Source organism: Hemiscyllium ocellatum, chromosome 28 (assembly GCF_020745735.1).
Source record: "Hemiscyllium ocellatum isolate sHemOce1 chromosome 28, sHemOce1.pat.X.cur, whole genome shotgun sequence".
Taxonomy (NCBI): domain Eukaryota; kingdom Metazoa; phylum Chordata; class Chondrichthyes; order Orectolobiformes; family Hemiscylliidae; genus Hemiscyllium; species Hemiscyllium ocellatum.
Window position 1 is genome coordinate 6,889,779 of NC_083428.1, and position 21,809 is coordinate 6,911,587.

A 21,809-nucleotide genomic window follows, 5' to 3' on the forward strand; every position below is an offset into this window, starting at 1 on the left:
ATACCCCTACATTTACCCCTTACCTAACACTATGGGCAATTTAGCATCGCCAATTCACCTGACCCACACATTTTTGGACTGTGGGAGGAAACCGGAGCACCCGGAGGAAACCCACGCAGACACGGGGAGAACGTGCAAACTCCACACAGTCAGCTGCCTGAGTCGGGAATTGAACCCGGGTCTCAGGCGCAATGACTCGAAGGAGATCGGAAACCCGATAAGTGATGAGGACATAAATCAAACCTCCACAGAAATTGTTTTTTTTTTAAAAAAAAAACACAGAATCTTGAAAGAAAGCAAGAGAGACAATTGATGAGAAGAACAGAAATTGCTGGGAGATACTCAGCTGCTGTGCAAGATGTAAGAAGCGAGTTAACAAAGGCATTGAATCATACAGTATGGAAGAGACAGTTTGGCTCATGAGTAGTTTGTCAGTGGACAATCAATCTCGGTGTGCCCCACTTTCCAGCATTAAAGGACCCATCAGTGGATCATTATGACATTCCCAGTGCTCATCGAATGCTTTTTATTACAAAAAGGTTGAGGCTTCCCTCCCGGGCAGTGCATTCCAGATTTCCACCATCTTCGGTGTTGGAATGTTCTCTCACACATTCAGAACTGACAGAGGTTTACTGCATTTGAAACATCAATGTAAATGTTTTTCTCTCCACAGAGACTGCCACACCTGCTGAGTTTCTCCAGCAATGGTTATTTTATTTTTCTGATTTCAGCACCCACCATTTTGCTTTATTCACCCAGAGAATTAAAGAACTTGTTGAAGGAGACAGACAAAGAGAACAGGCCAGAAGAGACCAAAAGAGAAAATGCTGGAAAATCTCAGCAGGTCTGGCAGCATCTGGAAAGAGAAAAGAGCTGGCGTTTCAAGTCTAACTGACCCTTCGTCAAAGCTTTGACAAAAGGGTCAGTTAGACTCAGAATGTCAGCTCTTTTCTCTCCTTTCAGATATTGCCAGACTTGCTGAGATTTTCCAGCATTTTCTCTTTTGGTTTCAGATTCCAGCATCCGCAGTAACTTGCTTTTATTCAGGCCAGAAGAGGTTTTGAGAAATGCAATGGTCAGATTAGAAAAAAGGAAGGAAGAATACCACAAAATGCAGAGAGTATTATTTTGATCATACACAAAAAAAAATTAAAAAGGAAAAAAGCTTATGTTGATAGCAAAGTGCTGTTTGGAATGGGATGCAGATTTAGGAAGCCTCAGAATGTCAAAGAATAGTAGCAGAAATTGCACAAGAAGTGTACACCTGTTTGGTGGATTTTGTACAAAGAATTTCAGCTGATTGAACTGGCTGAATCCTGAGAGGGTTAGAAGTTGCCGTGGTTGTGGGTGCGTTCACTGAGCTGGGCAGTTGATTTGCAGACATTTTGTCCCTTGTCTGCGTGATATTTTCAGTGCTTTGAAGCCTCCTGTACTGTGTCTTCTGGGGTTTATCTGGATCCATTCCTGTTGCTGGATGTCCATTGCAGTGGTCAAGTTGGGTTGAGGTCAATGGGTTTATTGGAGCCCGTGGAGAAGTGCCAAGCCTCTGGAAACTCTCTGGCTGTCCTGCGTTTGGCTTGCCCTATGATCATAGTTATCGCAGTTAAATTTGTGGTCCTTGTCATCAGTGTGCATGGCTACTAGGGACAGCTGGTCTGGTGTTTAGTGACTAGTTGGTGTTTGTGAGTGTGGATTGTTTGCCTGTTCACCCTATCCAACGTTTAGTGCAGTTTCTGCACGGAATCTTGAATACAACATTTCTCCTGCACATGATGGGTATTGGGTCTTTTGTTCTGGTGAGTTGTTGTCTGAGCATAACTATTGGTTTATGGATGGTCACGAAGCTGAGTGGTCAGGGGTGTCTGGCTATCAGTTCCGAGACATTCTTCATATGAGGTAGGGGGTGTCTAGTGAGTTAGGTCATGGCATGTCCTCATCATGTTGTCTGTCTGCTAGACTTCTGCGGATGAAGTTACAAATCTGTACAACAATCTTGTTCAGATACTCTGATATTCAGATAATTGACATTCAGACAACTGAGGTTGTTCTGCATATAAGCTCCTATCTTCTATCCAGTACTGGATGAGGAGGAATTTTCTCCAATTGAACTTTGGGACCATTGTTTTTCCATTCCCTGTCCAAACCTCACCCAACTTCATTCCTGCCTCAGCTCATCCATTGGTCAAATCCTCATTCGTGTCTTTGTTACTTCTAAACTTTATCTTTCGGATACTAGTCTGGTCTCCCTTTCTTGACTTTTGAAAACTAGGGAGGTCTTATTTAAACAAGTCCCATTCCCCTACCACCCATGTTCACAGAGTTCAAGTGGCTTCAGGTCAAGCAACATGTTAATTTTGAAACTTTCATCTTGGCTTTCAGATCTTTGTGTCCCCTCACTACTCCCTGTCACTGTAATGTCCTCCAGTCCAACAATCTAAGATATCTCAAATTTGGAGCATCTGGATTTTAAAACACCCAACCAATGGTGACTTTGCCCTTGGCTTGTTGAGTCGAGAGTGGTGCTGGAAAAGCACAGCAGGTCAGGCAGCATCTGAGGAGCAGGAGAATAGATGTTTCAGGCAAAAGCCCAGATTGAACCCCAGGCTTTAGATTTCCATCCTTACACCTCTCCAGGTTACTTACTTCCTTCAAGATATTCTTCAAAATCCAACCTCTTCGATCAAGTTTTTGATTAAGTATAAGGGTCTGTCTGATTATGTGCCTGTATAAAGGCACTTTGGGACGTGACAAAAAAAAAACTAAATGAATGCAGAGCTCAGTGCTTCAGTTATACAGGCAGACAGTGGCTCGCGTTCTGCCTCACAGCGCCAGGGACCCAGGTTCGATTCCAGCTTTGGGTGCCGGGCTGTGTGGAGTTTGCACATTCTCCCAATGCTCCAGACCTTTACCACAATCAAAAGATGTGCAGGTTAGGGGGAATTGGCCATGGAAAATCAGATAATGGAGATAGAGTGGAAGGCTGGGCCCGGGAAGGATGCTTTTCAGAGAAACAGTGTGGATCAGTGGGCCGAATGGCCGCTTTCCATTCTATACGGATTCTATGATTCAAAATGATAGAAACTAAGGTGTAAACGTTCAGTATGATAACTAGGAGGTGGAATTAAATGATTAGTCACAGTCTGTAGAAGTTAAACAAAATTCAGGATCACCTGATGATATCATGCCCTGTGGTTCAGTGTCATATTGTTTTTGGCTTGGGCTGAGATAAAGTCCTTTCCCTGGGGTGGGGGGGTGGGGTGGGGTGGGGTGGGGGGGGGGGGGGGGGCGGGTGGTGGGAAAGAGTCCAAAACTAGAAGCATGGGGTCAGGGTGAGAGGGGAATATATTGTTGAAACAAAAAAAAAAGAGTCAAGTTGCTGAAATTGTTTTGCACTCACTGAGACAAATGCAAAAATCACAACAATTTATAACCACCAGAGAAAATGATGCTGATTATTTGACAAGTTGACTTCAATTGTTTGAGAGATGAAAGTTCACTTTCCACAGTGATTTACCGTTCAGTTCAAAAAGCATTTCCTTTAGTAGTTTGCAAAAGGGAGGGGCAAGATCAACTAACGCATGATTACAAAACCCAAATCGAAACATCTCTTCGAGATGATTGCATGTCTGGCCAATTCTTGTTAAAATTATCATACACTACTCAAGGAGACATGATTAATCAGTCAGACTTGCAACATGGCTCACTTCCTAAAAGCAAAATATATAGATATACAGCAACCTGCTCTCTGCAAAAAAAAAAGGAATATTTCATGTTGTGTGTTTTTGAATTACTTGAGAGTTTACAATATGATGAAGGATATGAAATCTCTAAGTCACTACAGACAGTTCCAGCTCATACATCTTTTTTTTGAATTGATGTTAAGTTGCTAGGGCAGCTTGGAGTGGAGCTCTGAAGTGACTTAGTTAGCTAAGTCTGCTGGGGTGGATTGGGTTGTGGATCAGAAGGTACTCTCGAGACTTGCCTCCTTGCTCTACCCAAAGGTAGAGGTCAGGGTGCTGTGGGTCAGAACAAAGAGTACAGAAGATGATAATACATAGAAATTAAAAAGGTGAATAAAATGGAACAAGGAGTAGCAAAAAAAGTGAACAGGATTAGCAGTTAACCATTGAGTCAGACTATACACAAGACACCCTTCAGCTCAAACCAAAAAAAAAACTATTCTAAATCTACATCAGTCTCAGTGCTTTAAATGTTGTGGCATTTCCAGTGTTCACCCAGCTACATTGTTAAGTTAAAAAAAAATGGAAATTAAATGTCTTTTACAAATACAAAAGACCAAAAAAAGGTAGCTAATGTGAGGGAAGATCCATAAGGAGCCAAAAAGGAGACCTTCCTGTGAAGGGAGAGGGCAAGGCTACAATACAGAATGAGCACGTTGCGTCTGCCCCTGCCAGAGAAAAGGAAACTGCCAACGTAAGAGCAATGACAGAGCGAGAATCTTATCTATTCTCCTCGGGTTCTCTGTCCCGAGACAGGTCTGATTTACAATGTCACAAACCATAATCTCCCGACGAGGAATCTCTGTCACTCAACACTGGCAAGTGTTGAGGAATTTGCAGATTGACCACTGAGCACTGGCAGGGGATTTCACCACAGAGCTCTTGGTTTTGAGAGTGTGACACTACCCATTGCACCTCAACATCTTTTGAGAGAAAATAAAATATAAAAAGAGTTTCTTGCACAAACGTTTTACTATAAGTAAGTTAATGATTCACCATAGTTAATCCTGGAGTAAATTTTCCAAGTGAAGTTTATTACTTTTTTAAAATTATAATATTATATTTAATCATGATGGTCAATATAACATGGTATACACAACAACTCACTATCTAGCTTCTTGCAAGCTCAAACTGCTCATACTTACTTTCTTTAGGTGTTTTTATCTCTCTGCCCCTCAACTCTGTCTCCCAAAGAGGTCTGTTAATGCAAACCCCTACTTACCCAGCCCATTAAAAGACCACATCATTAATTTTGAAAAGACAATAGACATGGAAGATTTTCATCTTGCACTCAAAGCAAAGACACAAGATAGAGAATTGGTCATGGAGTTAGCCGAAATCTGCTCCGCCCCTCATGGCAACACCCAAGCCAATCTGAATCTACCTGGTAAAAACAATGACTGCAGATGCTGGAAACCAGATTCTGGATTAGTGGTACTGGAAGAGCACAGCAGTTCAGGCAGCATCCGAGGAGCAGTGAAATCGACGTTTCGGGCAAAAGCCCTTCATCAGGAATCCTGAATCTACCTGCCTAGTCTTTGAGTTAAGATTGGCAGTTAACTCCTTCTCGCATCACTATGCTCATGATGGCCAAAATAATCAGCACTCTTGTCATTCTGTATAAAATAGTGAATTGGATTCCCTATCACCTCACCCTGAGATCTTACTTGATAAGTGCAAGATAGAAAATTTCAAGTCTCCTTTTAATTGACGGTTAAGTTCCAGCCTATGAAGCATTTATTAAAGTCAATGCAGCTTCAATGTTAAGTCAGATCACCTGAAACTTAGCAGTAATATCCTTACAAACCTCCAGCTGAGGACAGAAGGCCCATGTCAAAGGTGCAGAGGACATGAACGGAAACATCACAATTTGGGATCAAGGACAAGGTGGCTCAGTGGTTAGCACTGCTGCCTCACAGCATCAGGGTTCGGTTCCAGCCTTGGGCAACTGTGTGGAGTTTGCACATCCACTCAGTCCAAAGGTGTGCAGGTCAGGTGAATTGGCCATGCTAAATTGTCCATAGTGCTAGGTGCATTAGTTAGCAGGAAATGGGTCTGGGTGGGTTACTCTGTGGAGGATCGGTATGGATTGGTTGGGCTGAAGGGCCTGTTTCTACACTGTAGGGAAACTAATCTAATTTTGCATTGACCTGACAGACAGGTCTCAATTTCACATCTCATCTTGAAAAGCAGAATTTTGGACACTGCATCACTATCAATTCTGCACTGTAAAAGGTTAACTTCACTCTTTGAACTTACAACTCCCTGTCTCAGAAACAAAAAAAATGCAACAGACCACGTTGTGGCTATCACTCCTGCTCAATCAGGACACGTGCTGATTACTGTAACAGTTAGACCTCTTGTTCCCAGCAGACTGCTCAGCAAGATATCAGGATGTAACCAACTCAACGCCGATAATCTGATTTGAAGCACCAGTAAAGATTGGCCATGCTCAAAATGTAAAACCGACCGGTAACGATGGGCAGCGTCTAAACGACAGATAGAAGTGCGTCTAGGAATTTCTGGAGGCTCTGACCAAAAACCTTCCAGTTTTCCATGGATTTGGGAATGATGTCAGAGGACGGACGAATCACAAATATCATGCGCTTCCTGTCCACAATAAAAAGGGAAAGCCCAACAGGGTCGGTGTTGGGGAATGATCTAAAGGCAAAATTCTATAGGTTTGGTTATATTAGGAGAGGTGAGGTGAGGTTGTGAGGGTCTTTTCCTGGGGTGGAACCATTTGAATAGGGCTCAGCAATGATCAAGGAAATTTGCAAACAGTAATGTCAGGAATTGGTACATTCTCTCCTTCCGTGCAGATCCTATCAGAACTAGATCTCAAATCTGAAATGAAACAGATTTGATCATCAGTTGGGAAATCTTATTGGCAAAACCTTGCAGGAAGTTTCAGGTGAACACAGGTGAAAGTCTCAAGTGGGGAAATAACCAAGTAGGGAAGTTAATCCTAGCTATTAGTGAATGTGAATTGTGAACTGCTGATGTGGTACTGTTGTGTGTTCTCACCAGTAATTGCACAAATAAGGTCATTGATCATGTCAAAAAGAGAAAACATACTGCACTTGATTATACATTGATAAAAATTCTGAGAATTATGGTGATCGAAACAAACATTAACTTTTGTCCCCACACCACCTCTTGCACCCTTTTTTCACTTTGACATCCAGGTATTACCTAACTGTTAGAAATTTGTTTTAACAAATCTTGGATCATACACACTGACCAAAATGCTACCTATCTCATTCATTAAAAAGTAGTCTGGCAAACAATAAGCATTTAGTTAGCAACACAGGAGAGAGGCACACCCCACAACACATTCCATTTGCTTTCTTACCTAGTGCTTCTTGTAAAAACTGACACAGCTGGTCCCAATAACATGCTCACTCATGCCAAAAAAACTGATCAATAGGTCATTGTTCTTTTCTGGAATCAGAGTGTGTCCTGGACAGTGGAAAGCTACTTAAATCATTGCCTTATAACACATGGATATGATGCGGAGGTGCTGGTTTTGGACTGAGGTGAACAAAGTCAGAAATCACATGACAGCAGGTAATAGTCCAACAGGTTTATACAAAATCTCAAGCTTTCAGAGTGCTGCTCCTTTGTCAGGTCAAACCCACATATATAGAGATGCATTCAGACACTGTAATACCAGTTGTAAGGGGTCTGTGATACATCTCAGTGATAGGTTTGGGGTTGAGTGTATTACAGGGTGCAGGTGTGCTTTTTAAACATAAATTTAGATTTGTCACATAAATCTGTTCTAAAACAATAAAACAAATTTTCCTTTAAATGGTCCTTTTAAAGGAAAGCTGAATCATTACACCTTTTGGTAACTAGATAAGAAGGACAATTCTAAACAAGTACTAATCTTTGTTAGAATATTGCTTAGATTATAATGGTAGATAATATTTACACATAGCTGTGGTTTTGTGTGTCATACCAGGCAAGGGTGCTTTCTGTCCACAAGCTGATACTCCGAATTGAAGTTTTGAATTTAATTTACTTCATGTTTCCAAATCAGAGAGCGAAAGGAAAGATAGGTTTAAAAAAAAAAGGGGCATAGAAATAGTCAGGGTAGAGAGAAAAGGTTAAATGAAAAATGGAAAGATGTGGACAGTGAAAAGAAAGAGTCATTGTCATAGAATTATACAGTTCAGAAACAGAGCCTTCAATTCAAAATGTCTATGCCAACTAGATATCCTAAACTGATCTAGTCCCATTTCCCTCCGAAAACCCTCCAAATGCCTTTTAAATGCTGTCACCACTTTCTCCAGCAACTCATTCCATACACGCACCACTCTGTAAAACCTGTCACCTTAAATCCATGCCCTCTATTTTTGGGCTGCCCCACAATGATTTCATAAACCTCTATAAAGTTCACCCCTCGGCCTCAGAACTCCCAGGGAAGGAAGGAAGGAGAGTGGAGGCAGAGTTAAAGAGAAGAGTGTAAATGAGAGAGAGAGGGTTAACGGCAGGAGAGGATGTGAAAAGAGCATTTCAGCAGTAACTTTACAATTCCCTCAAAGTAATGTAAATTGTTAGAAACTCCAAGCAGGTGATAAGACAATGACTAATTCCTACCTTTGAAGAACTGTGGCAGGATTTGATTTCAGGATTCTCCTTTAGTGTCTCACTCTCAGAGAGCTCAAATATCAACTGCAGCTGACCAGGGATTGTGCAAAGGAATTGATCACTACCACGCCCAAACTGTCAACCAATGCTCATTACAATAATCATTTAGAAGGTGTTTGTCCTTTTAAGGGGATCCAAGGCATAGCCGAACTCATTGTCTCATTTATTTTTGCCTCGTTTATTGAGCACCACAAATTACAGAAGTTAACTTCTGTAAGCATTTTTTTCTTCTTGGAAATAAAAGCTTCTAATTGAAGGTACAGGGAAAATACGTGCAAATTTAAAGCACGTGGAATCAAAGGGACAGAGGCAAATTGGCTCAGGGTACTGATCGGAAAAAATGATATTTGTGAAAGCAGAGAGTGATTGTTAGAATAGAAAGTTTTCTTTTGTCTCCAGTTTCAAGCTGCATGAAAAATAGGTGTTTTAAACAAGTTGTTAATCAATTTTATACTTGATTTAAACACAAGCTGTGTATTTTAGCTATGAAGGTTTGTTAGGGGAGCTCTGTCCAGTATGTTGAAATATGTGGGAAAGTGTAGAGGTGACGACATTAGCAGAGAGTGTCACTGGCTTGACCAGCTTGATCATAGCCTGCTTGGCTCTCTCTCTTATTCCTGATGAAGGGCTTATGCTCGAAACGTCGAATTCTCTATTCCTGAGATGCTGCCTGGCCTGCTGTGCTTTGATCAGCAACACATTTCCAGCTTGATCATAGGCCATAACTCACTGGAGCAGATGTAAGCCTTTTGATTCCTCACTTCCATCGGCCATTAATAAGATCAGAGCAGCTCTGATACTCCTCAACTCCACATTTCTGCCTTGTCCCAATACCATTAATTACCTTACTGATCAAATGTCAGTGATACAGTGATAGCATTGGATTGGAACCCAGAAATGACTGGGCTCCCAATTGTCGATTGAAAGTCAAGGACTGATTGGAAAAACAAGCAAGAGAGACAGATTCAAGTTTGCACTAAGGAAGGCTGAGAGATAGCATCATAGAATTCCGAAGGGAAAACTCAGATGATGCAAACAGCAGGACGAGAAGGTCCGGCTCAAGTTAGGGGCTCTCTGTTTTATTTTATTTCTTCCTTTCAACATCAAAGAACTATAGATGCTGAGGATCTGAAACATGATCTGAAAGGCTTGTAGAAACTCAGTAGGTCCAGCACTGCAGAGAGAAAGCAGAGTTAATGTTTCAAGTCCAATTCTGAAGAAAGGTCACTGGTCTTAAAAAGTAAACTCTGCTTTCTCTTCACGTGTTGCCAGACCTGCTGAGTTTCTCCAGCACTTTCTGTTTTAGTTTCAGCGTTATAAGGCCATAATGTACAGGAGCAGATGGTGGCCATTTAGCTATTGAGCAAAAGTGAGGCATGCAGATGCTGGAGATCAGAGTCAAGATTAGTGTGGTGCTGGAAAAGCGCAGCAGATCAGGCAGCATCCAAGGAGCAGGAAAATCGTTTTTTGGGCAAAAGCCCTTCATCAGGATGATTCCAAAACACGATTTTCCTACTCCTCGGATGCTGCCTGACCTGCTGTACTTTTCCAGCACCACTTAAATCCTGACCCACATTCAGCTATTGAGACCACTCCATCATTCAATGAGGGCATGGCTGATCTGATCAACTTTAACTCCACCTTCCTGCCTTACCCACTTGATCCTTGATTCCCTTACTGATCAAAGATCTGTCACTCTCACTTTTGAATATACTTAATGACTCAGCCTCAACAGCCCGCTGTAGTAAATAACTCCACAAATTCACTACCCTCAGGAGAGAAGAAAATTATTATCACTTCAGTCTTCAATGTTCAACCCCTTATTCTGAAATTATGCCTCAGTTCCAAGACAAGAGGAAAAAACCTCTCCACATCCACACTGTGAAGCCCCCTGCAAAATCATACATGTTTAAATAAGGTCTCCTCTCATTGTTCTAAACTCCAATTAGTACAGGCCCAACCTACTCAACCATGTCTCATGAAAAATCTCTCCATATCTGGGATCAGCTGAGCGAAACATTTCTGAACTGCCTCCCTTTTTTAGTTAAGGGTATGAAAATTATTATTCTAGATGTGATCTAACTTGTCCTTTATGTAGTTTTAGCAATAGTTTTATAGTCTGTTCCTCTTTGAAATAAAGGCCAATAGAGTACTTGTTTTCCCTATTACCTGCTAATCTTTGTCATTCATGAGCGAGAATGTCCAAATTGCTCCATACTGCATTCTTTTACCATTTAAATAATATTCAACTCTTCTTTTCTTCCTGCCAAAGCATAGAAGTTCAAATTTTCCCACAATATCATTTTGCCCACTCACTCAAATTACAGCTCTCTGTAGACTTTTCTGCGCCATCTTCGTCACTTGCCTTGCCACCTATTTCTGTATAATCCACAAATTTGACAACAGTGTATTTACTTCCATCATCCAGTATTAAAGTATATTCTGGACTTTGCACTGATCCCAGTGGCACTCCACCAGTTACAGATTGCCATGTTGAAAATGCCCCCTTTATCATATCCTCTGTCTTCCATTAATTAGCCGACCATCAATCCATACAACCCCAATATCCTGGAACATTATCTTATTAAGTAGCTACATATCCAGATCATTATTGAATTCCCTTTGGAAAACTCAAATATATTACATCTACTGGTTCCCTTTTAGCTATCCTGCCTGTTACCCTATTCAAAGAACTGAAATAAATTTGTTAGGCCTCATTTAACCTTCATGAAGCCACACTGACTCTACTAGATAATAATAGGTATTTCAACATGTTCTGCTGTTACATCTTTTAGAATAGACTCTTACGTTTTCCCAATGACAGATGTTAAGCAATTTGGCTGCCAGTTGTATCAAACAAAGAACTGCAGATGTTGGAGGTCTGAAAAACACAGAAACAAAAATTGCTGGAAAAACACAGCAGGCCTGGCAGCGTCTATGGACGTGGAGGTGCCAGTTTTGGATTGGGTTGGACAAAGTCAGAAAAGTCACAAGACACAGGACATAGTCCAACAAGACACCAGGATATAGTCCAACAGGTTTACTTGAAATCACATATTCGCTGCTCCAAAATCTGCTGTTGATCATTAACCTGGTATTGTGTGACTCCTGACAACATCTGTGAAGAGAGAGAAAGCGTGACCCTCCTGAGCTGTTTCTGAAGAGGGGTCACTCACCTATCACCACCTGTTTTATGTCTCCCTCTCATTAAGAATAAAGGTGGGTTGATAATATCCCTTAACGTCCCTCGTTAATCAGTTTATCTCCTTCCTAAATCCTTTCTTCCTCACTTGGAAATATCTTCAACACATGAGCTATTTTTTGAAGTAGCAGCCATCGTGCCTCAACTCATCTTTTTTTCCAGTTCCCTCTGACAACTGAACTCCTTTCCCAGCCAACTCAACCAACTGTGCCATTATCCCTCTGTAATTACCCTTATTTATGTTTAACATTGTTTTCTCCAAACCAAGGTTCCTACGCACTGAGTTCAGAGAATAAAACATTGATTGGAGTGCATCTGTAAGGCTGTGGGCTACAAGGGTTGCTTGTTTTAAGATGTAGCCACCCTACAGCTTCAGGAGGTGAAGTCAGCGGAGGATTGAGTGATAAGAGAAGGGAGGCAGGCCTGTCATCAAGAAAGCCTTAGATTGCACCTCACTCAAGAGCAGTTTTCCTGAGTTGATAAAGGAGAAGGGCGATGGGTTGCTCTGGGGAGTGCGGTCAGAGCCCAGCTGCATAAGGTGGGAGCAGAAAGAGAGGGTGATAGATCACTGCATACCAATGGGTACAGGCAGGCATTTCGGTGGCTGCAGATGTGACCCCCCCACCCCCCCTCCCCCTCCCTGATGGTGTGATATTGTCCAGAGACCAGGGTAAAGGATGTCCCAGAATACCCTGGGGCTGTTCTCAAAGTGGCGTGCAAACAGCCAGAGACCATGATTCACAATGAGACCAATGACACGGGTACAAAATGAGATGAGGTTCTACACCAAATATTTAGGGAGTTAGGTAGTCAAATGAAAAACAGAATTTCAAAATCTGAAATCTCTGGACTATTCCCGGTGCCATTTATCAGTGAGTAAAGGAAAAGGAGGAGAGAGCAGATAAATGGTGCAGGAAGGAGGGCTTTAGACTCCTGGATCACTGGGTCAGTTCCTGGGGAATAAGGGACTGGTACAACTCTATGGGGAACCAGAATGAGACTGACATCCTCGTGATGTAGGTGTAGGGAGGGGATAGATGTGCTAGTACTGATGGACATTTAAAATAATGTTCCATGGGAGTGAGAACAGGGATGATACACAGACAAATATAGAAGAGAAATTAAGTTTGGAACGCAGAGCATGTATAATCAAGGTGGGGTACAGGGAGTATAGTGTTTATTCTAATACAAGTAGGTCTTGCCAGAAGGCAGTTGAATTCATAATGTTGATTATCTTGTAGAGATACGTTATCATTGCAACTACTGACACTGAGCAGGATGGCAGCTCAAAAGAGGATGTGGTGTTGCAATATGAATCAATAATCAATTACAGCAATAAGGATATAACCATATCTTAGAAGGCATCTCAAATAAAGACATCAGGGCAGCAATTATCCTGGAATAGAATCCCTACAGTGTCGATGGAGATCAATCAGCCCATCACGTCTGTACTGACTCTCTGAAGAGCATTCCAGCCAGATCCCACCCCACCCTTTCTCCATAACCCCACATTTACTGTGAATGGTCCACCTAACCTGCACATACCTGGACACTATGGTCAATTTAGTGTGGCCAATCCAGCTAACCTGCACACCTTTGAACTGTGGGAGGAAACCGGAGCGCACGGAGGAAATCCACGCAGGCACGGGGAGCACGTCTGTGCGGAGTTTGCACAGTCACCCGAGGCTGGAATCAAACCCGCTATCCCTGGTGCTGTCAGGCAGCAGTGCCAACCACCAAGCTAGAAAACAATGCTGTCAAGACTGCCAATCGCTATGTGAGAAATGTCGTGTGGTTGTGTACACGTAGCGTAACGGACATGTTGCACACGGGTTGAATGCTGAAACAAAATGGAGCACTGACTTTGCTGGCAGTGTACGCCAGATCACCAAACTGACAGGGAGAGATTGAAGACCAGGTTTATCAGTGAACCATAGAAAAGTAAAAATATTCTGAGATTAACATTAGGGTATTTCAACTTCCCAAAAATGAATTTGGATAAATAGAGAACATTTGAATGGCATGGAGAGGGCAGAATGTTTAAAATGCATCCTGAAGAGCTTTTAAAGTCTTTTAGTAGAGAGAGGACAGACCTAGTTTTAGAGAATGAAGGCAGCAAAATGCTAGAAGCTTCAGTGAGCAGCACAGTGACTCAGTGCTTAGTACTGCAGCCTCACGGTGCCAGGGATCTGGGTTCGATTCCACCCTGGGGGATGACTGTCCAGTTAGCCACATGAAATGCAGGGTTTCTGTAGTTGGGGATGGGTGTGGGAGAGAAGGAGGAGGGGAAGTTTGGACTCAATGGGCCAAATGGCCTGCTTCCACACTGTAGGGATTCTGTCAGTGGGGGACCTTTTGGTGATAGTGACCATAACTTGGCAAGGTCTAAAACAGCTGAAAAATGCATTGCTGGAAAAGCGCAGCAGGTCAGGCAGCATCCAAGGAGCAGGAGAATCGACGTTTCGGGCATGAGCTCTTCTTCAGGAATGAGGAGAGTGTGTCCAGCAGGCTAAGATAAAGCGTAGAGAGGAGGGATTTGGGGGAGGGGCATTGGAAATGCAATAGGTGGAAGGAGGTCAAGATGATGGTGATAGGCCAGAATGGGGGTGGGGACGGAGAGGTCAGGAAGAAGATTGCAGGTTAGGAAGGCGGTGCTGAGTTTGAGGGATTTGACTGAGACAAGGTGGGGGGAGGGGAAATGAGGAAACTGGAGAAATCTGAGTTCATCCCTTGTGGTTGGAGGGTTCCTAAGCGGAAGATGAGGCGCTCTTCCTCCAGCCGTCGTGTTGCTATGGTCTGGCGATGGAAGAGTCCAAGCACCTGCATGTCCTTGGTGGAGTGGGAGGGGGAGTTGAAGTGTTGAGCCACGGGGTGGTTGGGTTGGTTGGTCCGGGTGTCCCAGAGGTGTTCCCTGAAACGTTCCGCAAGTAGGCGGCCTGTCTCCCCAATATAGAGGAGGCCACACCTGGTGCAGCGGATGCAGTAAATGATGTGTGTGGAGGTGCAGGTGAATTTGTGGCGGATATGGAAGGATCACTTGGGGCCTTGGAGGGAAGTAAGGGAGGAGGTGTGGGCGCAAGTTTTGAATTTCTTGCGGTTGCAGGGGAAGGTGCCGGGAGTGGAGGTTGGGCTGGTGGGGGGTGTGGACCTGACGAGGGAGTCACGGAGGGAGTGGTCTTTTCGAAATGCTGATAGGGGAGGGGAGGGAAATATATCCCTGGTGGTGGGGTCCGTTTGGAGGTGGCAGAAATGACAGCGGATGATACGATGTATGTGGAGGTTGGTGGGGTGGTAGGTGAGGACCAGTGGGGTTCTGTCCTGGCGGCAATTGGAGGGGCGGGGCTCAAGGGCGGAGGAGCGGGAAGTGGAGGATATGCGGTGGAGGGCATCGTCGATCACATCTGGGGAGAAATTACGGTCTTTGAAGAAGGAGGCCATTTGGGTTGTACGGTATTGGAACTGGTCCTCCTGGGAGCAGATGCGGCTGAGACAAAGGAATTGGGAGTTTGGGATGGTGTTTTTACAGGGGGCAGGGTGGGAGGAGGCGTAGTCTCGGTAGCTGTGGGAGTCGGTCGGTTTGAAGTAAATGTCCGTGTTGATTCGGTCGCCCGAGATAGAAATGGAGAGGTCTAGGAAGGGGAGGGAGGAGTCTGAGATGTTTCAGGTAAATTTGAGGTCGGGGTGGAAGGTGTTGGTAAAGTGGATGAACTGTTCAACCTCCTCGTGGGAGCACGAGGCAGCGCCGATACAGTCATCGATGTAGCGGAGGAAAAGGTGGGGAGTGGTGCCAGTGTAGCTGTGGAAGATGGACGGTTCCACATATCCTATGAAGAGACAGGCATAGCTGGGGCCCATGCGGGTGCCCATGGCTACTCCTTTGGTTTGGAGGAAGTGGAAGGATTGGAAAGAGAAGTTATTCAGGGTGAGGACCAGTTCAGTCAGTCGAAGGAGGGTGTCAGTGGAAGGGAACTGGTTGGTGCGGCGGGAAAGGAAGAAGCGGAGGGCTTTGAGTCCTTTGCAATGGGGGATGGAGGTGTACAGGGACTGGATGTCCATTGTGAAGATAAGGCATTGGGGACTGGGGAAGCGAAAATCATGGAGGAGGTGGAGGGCGTGGGTGGTGTCCCGAACGTAGGTGGGGAGTTCTTGGACTAAGGGGACAGGACCGTGTCGAGGTATGCAGGGTTGAGTTCGGTGGGGCAGGAGCAGGCTGAGACAATGGGTCGGCCGGGGCAGTCAGGTTTGTGGATTTTGGGCAGGAGGTAGAAACTGGCGGTGCGGGGTTGTGGGACTATGAGGTTGGAGGCGGTGGATGGGAGATCCCCTGAGGTGATGAGGTTATGGATGGTCTGGGAGATGATGGTTTGGTGGTGGGAGGTGGGGTCATGGTCAAGGGGGCATCGGAGGAGGTGTCCATGAGCTGGTGTTTAGCCTCAGCGGTGTAAAGGTTGGTGCGCCAAACTACCACCGCGCCTCCCTTGTCTGCAGGTTTGATAGTGAGGTTGGGGTTGGAACAGAGGGAGTGGAGGGCTGCACGTTCTGAGGGTGAGAGGTTGGAGTGGGTAAGAGGGGTGGACAGGTTGAGCTGGTTAATGTCGCGGCAGCAGTTGGCAATGAAGAGATCGAGGGAGGTAAGAGGTGCCTGGACACCCCGTACTGGCCTCTTACCTGCCCTAGATCTCTTCATATTTTTCAGCTCTGATCTCCAGCATCTGCAGTCCTCACTTTCTCCTAGAAGGTTTAAAATAGTTAATGGTAAAAGGACAATGATGAACTGGAGTAAAGGTTCTGAACTGTGGGAGGGCTGATTTGAATGTGGTGAGACAGGATCAGACTAAAGTGGGCTGAGAGCAACTACTCATTACATCTCCATCCAAGCAGTGGCAGCCTTTCAGAAAGGAGAGAGAGAGAGTGCGGAGTAACACGTTCCCATAACGCTGGAGGGAGAGACCAGCAAGTGCAGGGAACCCTAGATGCCAAGGGATCTACTGGATTATTGGGTACGGGGAAAAGGAGGAAGCTTCTTGCAGTTACTGAGGGCTCAGGGCAGCAGATGCCCCAGAGGAGAATAGAAAGTAAAAAAAAATTAGGAGAGATAAGAGGGGGATGAGAAAACCCTGTTGGGTAAAATAAAGGAAAGTCCAAATGCAATTTAGAAGTACATTAGGGTTAAGAAGATAACCACAGAGAGAGTAGGTCCCATTAGAGATCAAAGCAGCAATCTGTGTGGGGAGCTGGAAGGTGAGGGTGAGGTTTTAAGTGAGTACGTTGTATTTGTACTCACAATAGTAATAGATGATGTAGGTATAGAAATCAGGAAGGGGATTGTGATATACAGAGGAACCTCGATTATCCGACATTCAATTATCCGAATATTGGATTATCCGGCAAGATTGCAAGGTCCTGATGATTGGCTAAACTATGTTATCCAGCATTCGGTTATCCGGAATTCGATTAACCAGATGAAATACTCCTCAGCCGTGTCCTTCAAACAAAAGGTTATTGAGGGGGACGAAAGATTAATGGTTTTACCGGCTTGGACATGGACAGACTCCCAGGCCCTGGTGAGATGTATCCCAGGCTTCTGTGGGAGGCAAGGGAGGAGATTACAGTGGCTCGGACAATAATTTTCAAATCAGAGAACTGGACAGCAGCTAGTGCTGGTACCATTATACAAGAAAGCTGGTAGGGATAAAAAAGGAAACTACAGACTGATGAGTCTAATATCAGTGGTTGGGAAACTCTCAGAGAAATTCGCAGAACAGAATTAATCTCCACTTAGAGATACAAGGATTAACAAGGGTGGTCAATATGCCTTTATCTGGAGATCATGTGTAACAAATCCTAGTGTAGATTGCATAGTCCACATGGACTTCAGGAAGGCTTTCGACAATGTTTCACATGCAAGACAGGTCTAGAAGGTAAGAGACCAAGGATTCCAGAGCAATTCGGATCCAAAATTGAAGGGAGGCAGCGGGTGACAGTCGGAGGTTCATTTTGTGAGTTGAAAGCCATTGGCAAACGACAGGGACCAATCCTGGGATTCTTGCTGTTTTTGTGTCTCTTCATGATCAAGACATGAATAATGGCGATGTCATCACTAAGTTCACAGATTATACAAATATCCATGGAGTGCGAAGTAGCAAGGAGGAAAGCATTAGACTACAGGCTGATAATAAATGGGTAGAACAGTGACAAACTGAATTTAATCCTCAAAACTGTGAGGTAATTTTAGAAGGACAAACAAGGCAAGGCAGGATGTGAATGAATGGTCAGGCCCTAGGAAGGACAGAGCATGTGTGACACATTGGTGTATATGGCCATAGATCCTTGAAGGTAGAAGGACATAATGTGATTTCAAAGTCATGTGGAATGCTTACCTCAATCAGTCAATGCATTGGATAAAAGAGCAGGGAGATTATAATGGAACTGTATATTAATGCTGGTGAACCAACATCTGGAGTACTGTGTGCTGTTCCGGTCACTCTGCTATAGGAAAGATGTGTTTGCATTAGAGAGGGTGCCAAGGAGTTATGCCAGAATGGTGATGTCAACAGATGTGAAGCTGGAAAAGCACAGCAGATCAGACAGAATCCAAGGAGCAAGAGAGTCAATATTTCAGGCCCGAAACCTGCTGTCTGACCTGCCTCTTCCAGCTTCCCATCTATTGACCCTGACTGCCAGCAGCTGCAGTCCTTCCTGTCTCCTATTCACCAGGATGTTGCTGAGAGTTGAGAGATTCAGCTGTGAAGAGGGAATGGATAGACTGGGGTTGTCTTCCTTGGAGCTGAGAAGGCTGAGGGGGGGGAACCTGACTGAGGTGTATGACGTTATGTGGGGCATGGACACTGTAAATGAGATAAACGGCTGCCCTTAGTATAGGGTTCAAAAACTGGGCGTGGGGGAGGCAAAGATTTATGGTAAGGGGCAGGAGGATTAGAGGTTATTTGAAGAAAGTAGAACATAGAACCTTAGAAAACGGTACAGGCCCTTCGGCCCTCGATGTTGTGCCGACATTTTATCCTACTCTAAGATCAAACTAACTACATACCCTTCATTGTACGATCTTCCCTGTGCCTATCCAAGAGTTGCTTTAACACCCCTATGTATCTGACTCTACTACTACTGCTGGCAGTGTATTCCATGCGCCCACCACTCCCTGAATAAAGAACCTACCTCTGACACCTCCCCAAACCTTCCTCCAATCACTTTAAAATTATATCCCCTCATGATAGACATTTCCATCCTGGGAAAAAGTCTCTGGCTATCCATTCTATTTATGTCTCTCATCATCTTGTACACCTCTATCAAGCCACCTCTCATCCTTCGTCGCACCTAGCTCCCTCAAACTTTCTTCATAAGACATGCCCTCCAGTCCAGATAGCATCCTGGTAAATCTCCTCTGCATCCTCTCGAAAGCTTCCACATCTTTCCTCTCATGAGGCGATCAGAACTGAACACAATATTCCAAGTATTGTCCAATTAGGACTCAATAGAGCTGCAGCATAACCTCTCGGCTCTTAAACTCAATTCCCCTGCTAATGAAAGCTTACACACTGTATGCTCTCTTAACATCCCTATCAACTTAGGTGGCAACTTTGAGGGATTTATGGATATGGACCCCAACATCCTTCTGTTCCACCACACTGGCACGAATCCTGCCTTTAACCCTATATTCTTCACTCAAATTTGACCTTCCAAAGTGAATCACTTCACACTTTTCCAGGTTGAACTCCATCTGACACTTATCAGCCCAGTTCTATATCCTGTCAATGTCTTGTTACAACCTACAATAGCCTTCCACACTGTCCACAACTCCACCAACCTTCGTGTAATCAGCAAACTTACTAACCCACCCTTCCACTTCCTCATCCAAGTCATTTATAAAAATCACAAAGAGCAGAGGTCCCCAACTGATCCCTGTGGAACACCACAATACTTTTCATCCAGAAGATGGGGCCAAACTGGAACTCACTGATGATCCAGGTAAACCTTCACTACATTTAAAATATATTTCAATGAGCACCTGAAAACATCACAGCATATAAGGCTAAAGGTTAAATCCTGGAAAATGAGATTAGATAGGTGCTTGATGGCCTGGGTGACCATAATGCATTGATTGGCATCATTCCTTGCTGGACAATCTCTTTGACTTTATCTATGAATTTAAGAGGGGTGCGTGACTTTGTTCCTCTGATGATCTGACACTGTGAAGGGTGTCTCTGAGAATAAGTGCCCTCCACATTCCTGAAGTTTGGAAATCCAAGTCAGGAATGCAGAAGTTCATTATGCTGGAAAACGATTTGGGTTGAGCGTTGATTCAACAGTGGTTATGGTTTTTGCATGGTTGAGTCATGCTGTTCCCAAGGAGCTAGTTACAGAGCAATGACTTATTTCAATGTATTTCAATGATCCACACCTACGTATCAGGGCATCACTTCACAGTCAGCTCAAAGTGCACAGCACACAATTGCAGGGAACAATGATGAAGATAGCAACAGCATTTAGGGGAATGGTGACTTGTCAAGCATGCAGAGGCATGGGGTGATGACATTTAAACTGGTGGAGTGGTACATTTTAGTCAGAGTAACGACAGGATGCAATATGTACAAATGTGTCAAGTTGAAAGGAGTGTTGAAATTTTACATATAAAATCTAAAACAAAAGCAGCGAGTGCTGGAGAAATTCAGCAGGTCTGGCAGTATCTGTGGAGAGGGAAACATAGTGTTTCAAGTCTTAGAGTCATAGTCATAGAGATGTACAGCATGGAAACAGACCCTTGGGTCCAACTCGTCCACGCCGACCAGATATCCCAACCCAATCTAGTCCCATCTGCCAGCACCCAACCCATATCCCTTCAAACCCTTCCCGTTCATATACCCATCCAGATGCCTTTTAAATGCTGTAATTGTACCAGCCTCCACCACTTCCTCTGGCAGCTCATTCCATACACATACCACTCTCTGTGTGAAAAAGTTGCCCCTTAGGTCTCTTTTATATCTTTCCCCTCTCACCCTAAACCTATGCCCTCTAGTCCTGGACTCCCCCACCTCAAGGAAAAGACCTTGTCTATTTACCCTATCCATACTCCTCATTAGATTAGATTAGACTTACAGTGTGGAAACAGGCCCTTCGGCCCAACAAGTCCACACCGACCCGCCGAAGCGCAACCCACCCATACCCCTATATTTACCCCTTACCTAACACTACGGGCAATTTAGCTTAGCCAATTCACCTGACCCGCACATCTTTGTGACTGTGGGAGGAAACCGGAGCACCCGGAGGAAACCCACGCAGACACGGGGAGAACGTGCAAACTCCACACAGTCAGTCACCTGAGTCGGGAATTGAACCCGGGTCTACAGGTGCTGTGAGGCAGCAGTGCTAACCACTGTGCCACCGTGCCGCCCTTGATTTTATAAAACTCATAAGGTCACCCCTCAGCCTCTGGTGCTCCGCAGAAAACAGCCCCAGCCTGTTCAGCCTCTCCATATAGCTCAGATCCTCCAACTCCGGCAACATCCTCACAAGGCTCATCTTCACAGCCAGCCTTATGGTTAACTTCTTTAAAAAAGACACGTTTGTGAAAAGTGGGTATTGTTGACATTCAGTGCCCTTCCCTAGTTGTTCTTTTAACACAATGATTTTAGGCTTAGTTTAAGCTTCTGTCAGTTCAGTTGGATGGCCTGTTATGATTATTGTATTCATAACTTTTCAAAAAAGGACAGTTCTACATCTGGTGCTGTTCTGGTTAGACAAAATAGATCAAATACTTGTTGTTGTTAAATATTTCACAATTTATTGCTCAACACAGATTCATAGATGGATTATAGTGGCCAGAAGATCTGAAGAAATGATCCCTTCCGTTATTTTTTTAAGATGTATTGGCTAGCTCAGAAACCCCAAACCAGAGCTGGCCTTAATGTACAAATTCTCTCAAAGACTCAGTGATTGTAGCTAAGCTCAGAATGAATTTCCCAAATCTGATTGGCCAGATCCAAGGAACATCCGAACTTCTTCAATGTTGTTGGGTTTTGGGATGTCACGGATGACTTTCTGTCATTTTTGTTTTGACTTACATCCTCAGAATTTAATGATGGTTTTCGCCAAATCACATTTTTCATTTAAGATGAGATGCGCTTCCTTTAACACTTTCAGAACTTCACAAAATGTGTTTCGGGGTCCCATGGGTAAAGATTAGATTAGATTAC

The 21,809-nt window shown here is 44.1% G+C and overlaps 1 protein-coding gene across 9 annotated transcripts in view; it reads right to left on the reverse strand.

Annotated features, from left to right (window-relative positions):
- LOC132828963 (N-acetyllactosaminide beta-1,3-N-acetylglucosaminyltransferase 3-like) overlaps positions 1-21,809 on the reverse strand; it is a 101,116-nt gene that overhangs the window by 12,423 nt on the left and 66,884 nt on the right. The window contains exon 1 of one of the 9 annotated variants that reach the window (XM_060846197.1): positions 8,346-8,389. The exons of the other annotated variants lie outside the window; for them this stretch is intronic. The gene's annotated coding sequence lies outside the window, so the exon portion shown is untranslated. Of the gene's footprint in view, positions 1-8,345; positions 8,390-21,809 lie in introns of those variants that run through there. 9 annotated transcript variants of the gene reach the window in all.